At 37.1% G+C, this 6983-nt stretch overlaps 1 pseudogene; it reads left to right on the forward strand.

Moving 5' to 3' along the window:
- The first annotated feature begins 2392 nt into the window (after positions 1–2392).
- LOC130862617 (disintegrin and metalloproteinase domain-containing protein 26A-like) lies at positions 2393–6485 on the forward strand (annotated as a pseudogene).
- Positions 6486–6983: the final 498 nt, after the last annotated feature.

The following is a 6983-nucleotide window of genomic DNA, read 5'->3' on the forward strand; positions in this document are numbered from 1 at the left end:
AAATGTCAACGTCATCATTAAATCTCTCTCTCTCTCTCTCTCTCTCTCTCTCTCTCTCTCTCTCTCTCTCTCTCACACACACACACACACACACACACACAACCGAAACAAACCAAATAAAACTCTGCAGTATATTTGGTATTGTCCAGCTATGCCTGAGCATTTGCTCTTTTGTGAATGGTAACTGATATGCACAGTGTCATTCTATTGAAGGAGAATATTTTCTCTCTCCCAGAAGCTATTAATTACAAAGAGTTTCCTGGGTAGGGGTGGAACTTTGTACTCATCTCCCACTATCCCTGCTGAGATTTGGTTTATTTGAATTTGCACAGAATTTTGGTATGCTATCTCCATCTCTGTAAGCTCCTGTGTGCACCAGCCCAGCTGTGTCTATAAACTGCTGATTCCTCGGAGCCATTCAACCACCTTTCTAGCTCTTACAGTCTTTCTGCCCCCTCTTCCATACAATTTCCTGAACATTGAGGATAGGGGAATGATAAAGACATCCCATCTAGAGCTATGTGCTCCAAAATCTTGTACTATCTGCATGAGGTTCAACCATGGGTCTTTCTGTTAATTGCCACTATTACAAGAAGAAGCTTCTCTGATGAGGATTCAGTCATGTAGTGATCTACAAACACAGCAGAGTATCATTAGACGTCATTTTATTGCTCTGTTCTTTAAGCATAATATTTGTTATAGAATTTCCCTGTGGCCTCATGACCAATCTAGTCATATATTTTGACCACATTTATGGTGTCAGAGATTTGTAGAGCTTATGTAGATAAGTATATGTCCATATACTGAGGACTTCTCATGAAGTGGGCCTTAAAAGCAATAAAAACTTGGGTGGTTTACACCTACAATATTTTTGACTCCCTTATACCAGAGGATATATTATGCCAGGAGTTTGTTATTGGAGTTTACAAGGGACATAGCTGGTAAGATTGGTGACTTCCAGCACTATGAACAAGAGTCAAAAGAAAGAAAGATTCTAGCTGAATACTAGTCGAACATTTCTCCTTTCTTATTACATAAGTATGATTTATCTCCAGCAATACTTCTTACTGTTAGGTTGTGAAGATTAACAATAACACTGGCAATAGTCTATAATATTTGAGTTTTCTATGGATTCATACTAGACAGCCAAAATTCAAAATGATAAAATTCATTGCTGGCACTGGAAGTGTAATTGGAACAAAATTACTATTTTAGGCATTGTATCCCTCATTATATGCTAACTGTATTTAAACTTTATTTTAGGAAGCTTTTGGAGTGGATTTCCATGTAGATTTTCAGAAGGCCATTCGTGTTAGTTGTCCCTCCCCATATCCCTCCTCGTATCCCTCTCCCTGTTTCTTCCTTCCACTATGATTTCCTCCTTATTCAATTATAACACTATGTTCTCTTTCCCCTCCTTGGAAGGACCCCTCATACTCCTTTCTGGTTCTTTATTAGCTATCTAAATTATGTATAGTCCAAATGAAACAAACACTGTTAAGACATAACACGTATCATCCATAAGGAAGAGACAATATGCAATGTTTATTTTTTCTGGGTTTGAGATGCTTCAAACAAGATGATTGTCTCTAGCTCTAATCACTTAACTGAAAATTTTATAATTTCATTTTCTTAATAGCTGGATAATATATAATCTGGGCTGTTTCTTTTTTTGACTATTGTGAGTAGAACTTCTGTGAGCATAGATGAGCAGGTATATCTGTAGAAATAAACCAATTGATTTAAGTAGGTGTTGTAGTGTGGTAGAACTGGATCTTGTGGATGAAAATCCTCAGCTTTTAGATTTCCAGAGTAGCTTTGTCATTTGTGCTCCAACCAGCAATTAATGAGTGTTACCCGTTACCCACAACCTCCTTAGCATCTGGTGCCTTAGAGTATTTTCTAAAAGTTATGGAATTACTTTCTAGGATTCAAAGTATTTGAGTATTCTGTATTAGCTTCTATATGGTGTAAATAAATAAGAACAACATTTACAATATGAATAAAAACACCAATTTTAGTTGATCTTACAGTGTATGGAGAAATGTACTAAGTAAGGAAATGAGATTCATTCCCTCTGGAGATAGCAGAACCTAACATATAAGTGGAAGAAAGTCAGAATTACTCACATAGAAGGGGAAAGCAAATAACAGGCTAAAGTGGTAGGGGCTCAGTTGGGAAGAACATCATCAGTTGCAGATTCTGTCAAATGAGAATACCCTACTGCTAGACACAGGAACCTGGAACTTTCTCCATGAGAGACAAAGAAAGGGGAGAATTCATATTCTCCTATGCATTCTCAAACAAAAGAAAAAGAACAGAAAAAAAAAACTTTGCTATAGTGATGGGTTTTACAAATGCTTCGTGAGCAAGGATATAACTAGAAGGGACCATGGGCATCGCAGCATCTGGTGGTAAGTAAGGAGATTAATTGTAAAGGTTGGAAGAACAAAGAAAAAATATGAGATGGGCATACACATCCCTTAGTTACTTGCCAATTGTTCAGATCTGTGGATGGCATTGCCCTTCATTATTTCCAATATCTTCAATTTTCTCATCATTACTCTAGAATTTTTAGTGTAATAAATACATTCTAAATTATGGAGAGCTCGTATGGTAAATGATTAGCTATTGATGAAGTTATGGGGAGAAAAAAGGTAAAAGATGACACCTGAGACTCAACTTGAAATCGCTGTTGCAATAGATGTACCGTATTTTGGATGAAAATGTTATCTTTTCTCTGGAGTTCTGCATGCTAGAATTATCGCTAATAGTAATTAAGTTAAGGCAAAACTATGCTTGCTCAATTGTTACTTAATGTGTTTTTCTCAACCTTGTGTACATTACTGTAATTTTAGTCATTAATTATGACATATATTTGTTGGGGCAATCTCAATATTACTGTATTAGTAATAAACAATTCCTTTTCACATACCAACAACCTATATATTATAAGAATTATTAAATCTAAATTAAAACACTGACAGGTAATGAGTTCTCATGTCAGGATTCTAATCATAATTTCCTTACATTGTCCTTACACGTCTTTATAAATTGTTTTTCGTATGTAAGCTATTGGCCTTGTATTTGGTAACACGGTTTGTTCCTTACTTGATTACTTTATTTTCAAATGATTGTACACTAAAATGAGGATACAGGACAGGGTAGATGGATTGGTTGATAAAGTGATGTTCCCAAGCACAGAAACATGAGTATTATTCCTGGTACCAATACAAAAAGCCTGGTTTGATGGTCTATACTTGCAATGCCAACAATGGAAAAGAAGAGACATGCAGGTTACTGAAAGCATTGTTGAACAGCCAACTTCCCTTCTTTAGTGAGGGCTATGTTAGAGAACAAGTTTGTGTAAAAAGACAAGGTGGATAGTAACTTAGAAAAGATATTCAAGGATAGTTCATTCTTGACCTCTACATAAACACACACACACAAAACCACATGCACTCATACACTCATATCAATACAAACATATACTAAATGGATAAAATATTAAAATGTAGAAAAAAATGCATTAAAAGGTGTATGGTTTCTGAGGACCCACTTTAGGATGAGCTATGGACTTCACATATATATTAACAGGAATTCAAGCTTCATATTAACACTAGTGTACACACTCACGTGCACTAATGATAATAACAAAGAAAGAAAATGAAGAATACACATGGGAAAATTTTTCAGAGAGAGAGAGAGAAGCTTCTGACACCCATGGCCATCCCAAGGCAATGATGGAAAAGACCATAACTGTACTCAATAAGCAGGAAACTGTTGTGTTATATAATTTAAATTGATATCAAAGATAGCAAAGATAATGTTAATTTTCAGCTTATAAACTCTTTCATTGCTTTTGAGAAAAATTTGAAAAAGAAAACATTCAGAAATAATGTGGGGAAAAGGACAAGTTATTAATAGCTGGGAGTGTATTAGAAACATATTTGCACAATAACAAGCATACTTTACCACAATTAAACAGAAAATCCATGATCACTGCTGACACACTCTGGAAAATTAATTGATTTGAGCCCAGTTTTTGCTATCTTATTTTCTAAACTGACTTCATTATGAGTTACTTATGCATGCTCATTGTTTAACTGTTTTCTTTAGTCCTGATGCTCTGATTGATCAAATCTGCTGAAGACATACTATTAAAGACAAGTGCATGCAACCAGACAAAGTGCAGACTAAAAGAGCAAAGACATCTGCTGTCTATGGGTGAGGCCATGGTCCATGAGAGGATCATGGTCCTTCAGCACTGCCTGTGGATGTTGCTCTTACTCTCTTCATGGTCCCCAACTGCACATGCTAAGTACAGCAGTCCTCCAGAAGTAGTGATACCCTTAAGGGTCATTGACACTACTAGACATGATATTTCCCCAGATTAGCTATCCTATAGCCTGCGCTTTGGAGGAAGGAGACATATTATCACCATGAAACACACGAAATACTTTATATCCAGAAACTTCCTACTGGTCACCTACAGTGACAAAGGTAACCTCCTTGTAGAACAACCTTTTGTGCGAAGTGACTGCTACTACCATGGCTATGTATATGGAGATCCAGATTCCATTGTCATTATTAATACATGTTTAGGGAGTTTGCAAGGCATACTAGAGATAAATGGCACAGCTTAGGAAATCATGCCAAAGAATCTGACTTCCACATTTGAACATCTCATATACAAAATGGACAGGGAAAAAAATAGACAGGGAGGACTCAAAATTATTTTCTAGAAGATGCGGGTTAACAGAAGAGGAAATAGCTCGACAAATGAAGATTCAAGAAAGCAAAGACTCCACACTTATGCAAAGCCAATATGAGAATTGGTGGACCCATCACAAGTATCTTGAATATTATGTGGTAATAGATAATCAACGATATGTTTATAGAGCAAATAATGTCACAACCTGTATGCGAGAAATGTTGCAAATTGTCAGCGGAATAAATGGATATTATCTTCAGATAGATATTCATGTGATTTTAACAACACTGGAAGTTTGGACCCAAACAAACAAAATCAATGTAACAAGATCCATAGATGATGTCCTAACTAATTTCTGTGACTGGAAAAAAAAAGAATGTTGACAATCACTTTAGAAATGATATTGCACATCTTTTTGCCAGGCAAAATTATGGTAGAACTTTAGGGCTAGCTTATGTAGGTACAGTTTGCACATCATATAATTGTGCAGTTAACAGTTTCATGTCTGATACAACAGACATGGCATTCATCATAGCACATGAGATGGGTCATAATTTGGGTATGCATCATGATGAGAAATACTGTACATGTGGGTTATCAAATTGTATAATGGCCCCAGCAAAATCTAATTCCCCTAAGTTCAGCAACTGCAGTTATGAGAGTATGTATTCCACGATTACCAGGAGAAATTGCTTATGCAATAATCCAGATATAGTCGTAACCATCAACCTCACCTTGTGTGGGAATAATGTGGTTGAGGAAGGAGAGCAGTGTGACTGTGGATCTTTGGCATCCTGTCTACATGATCCATGCTGTAGCGAAGACTGTGTGTTCAAACCCAATGCTGAATGTGCTCAAGGGCTTTGCTGCAAAGACTGCAAGTTCAAACCATCAGGAACAGTGTGTAGAAGACAGAAAGATGAATGTGACCTTCCAGAGTGGTGCAATGGGACTTCAGCTGAGTGTCCAGAAGACGTATACAAGAAAGATGGGAGCCCTTGCAGGGGTGATGGTTATTGCTATAAAATGAAATGTCCTAAACGTGAAGAACACTGTCAGAGGCTGTTTGGCAAAACAGCCAGGAGTGCAAATAAGAATTGCTACGTGAAAATGAACAAACAGGGTGACCGTTTTGGTAACTGTGGTAACGATAGCTCTAACTACAGAAGATGCGATAACGCTGATGTACTCTGTGGACGAATTCAGTGTGAAAATGTAAGACAGATTCCACGTAGGAGAAGCCATGAAACAGTGCATTGGATTCACTTCAATAATGTCAATTGCTGGAGTATAGACTATCATTTTGGAATGACATTAGCAGACAGTGGAGCAGTGACAGATGGCACAGGTTGTGGTCAAGATCTTATATGTGTTGACAGGAAGTGCATCCATAAGTCTGATTTGTTAAGTAACTGTTCAGCATTCCGGTGCAATATGAAAGGAGTCTGTAACAATAAACATCACTGCCACTGTGACGTCAACTGGGAGCCACCACACTGTCAACTAAGTGGCTTTGGAGGTAGTATAGACAGTGGACCACCTCCAAGAATATATCCTAAGAAGTCCAAGGTGGGTAAACTCATACTAGGTTTTTTAATTCTGTTTTTGGTTTTGTTACTTTCCTTGATTGTCCTAATTACAAAAAAAATCACAGGACAAACACAAAGTAGAAGAAATGCTAGAGCCAGAACCTGAACGCCTCATTGAAGCTTTTCCTGATGATTTACCTCAGAAAGTTGACAAAAGTAAACAGAAAAAAGAAAAGAAATAATAAGAAAGTATTTACTCTATCAGAAATCCATCATGTATTAGTTTGTTGACTTCTGAACATAGAAATATTACTGTGTGTGTAAGAAATCCCAGACCAGAAATTCTGGAGACCTTCATGCTTGGTTTTCAAAACCATTCATTACCAAATAAAAGAAGCGCCTACCACACTGTCCTTTTCTTCATTTTAATCAGTTTGTTGCCTTATTTTTAATGCAACTGATGTCTGTTGGCCATTAGCATGGGTCTAACCAATGGTCTGTCTGTGTTTCTTTGCATTTGTTTTTTTCTCTGCTCTAAACCCCTTTCTTCTTTTCATTTTGCTCTGTCACGTAGAGAGAAGGAATCTCCAAATACCATTTCCTCATGGCAATTCCTGTATGCTAGAATCTGACCCTTGGGAAGCCACAGTGAGATTTGAAACTTGAGAGAATGGTTTTGTGGTTCCTGGCATGGTTGCTGGAGTCTCAGCTCTCACCTGGATGGTGACCTCATTCAACAG

Source organism: Chionomys nivalis, chromosome 20, assembly GCF_950005125.1.
Source record: "Chionomys nivalis chromosome 20, mChiNiv1.1, whole genome shotgun sequence".
Taxonomy (NCBI): domain Eukaryota; kingdom Metazoa; phylum Chordata; class Mammalia; order Rodentia; family Cricetidae; genus Chionomys; species Chionomys nivalis.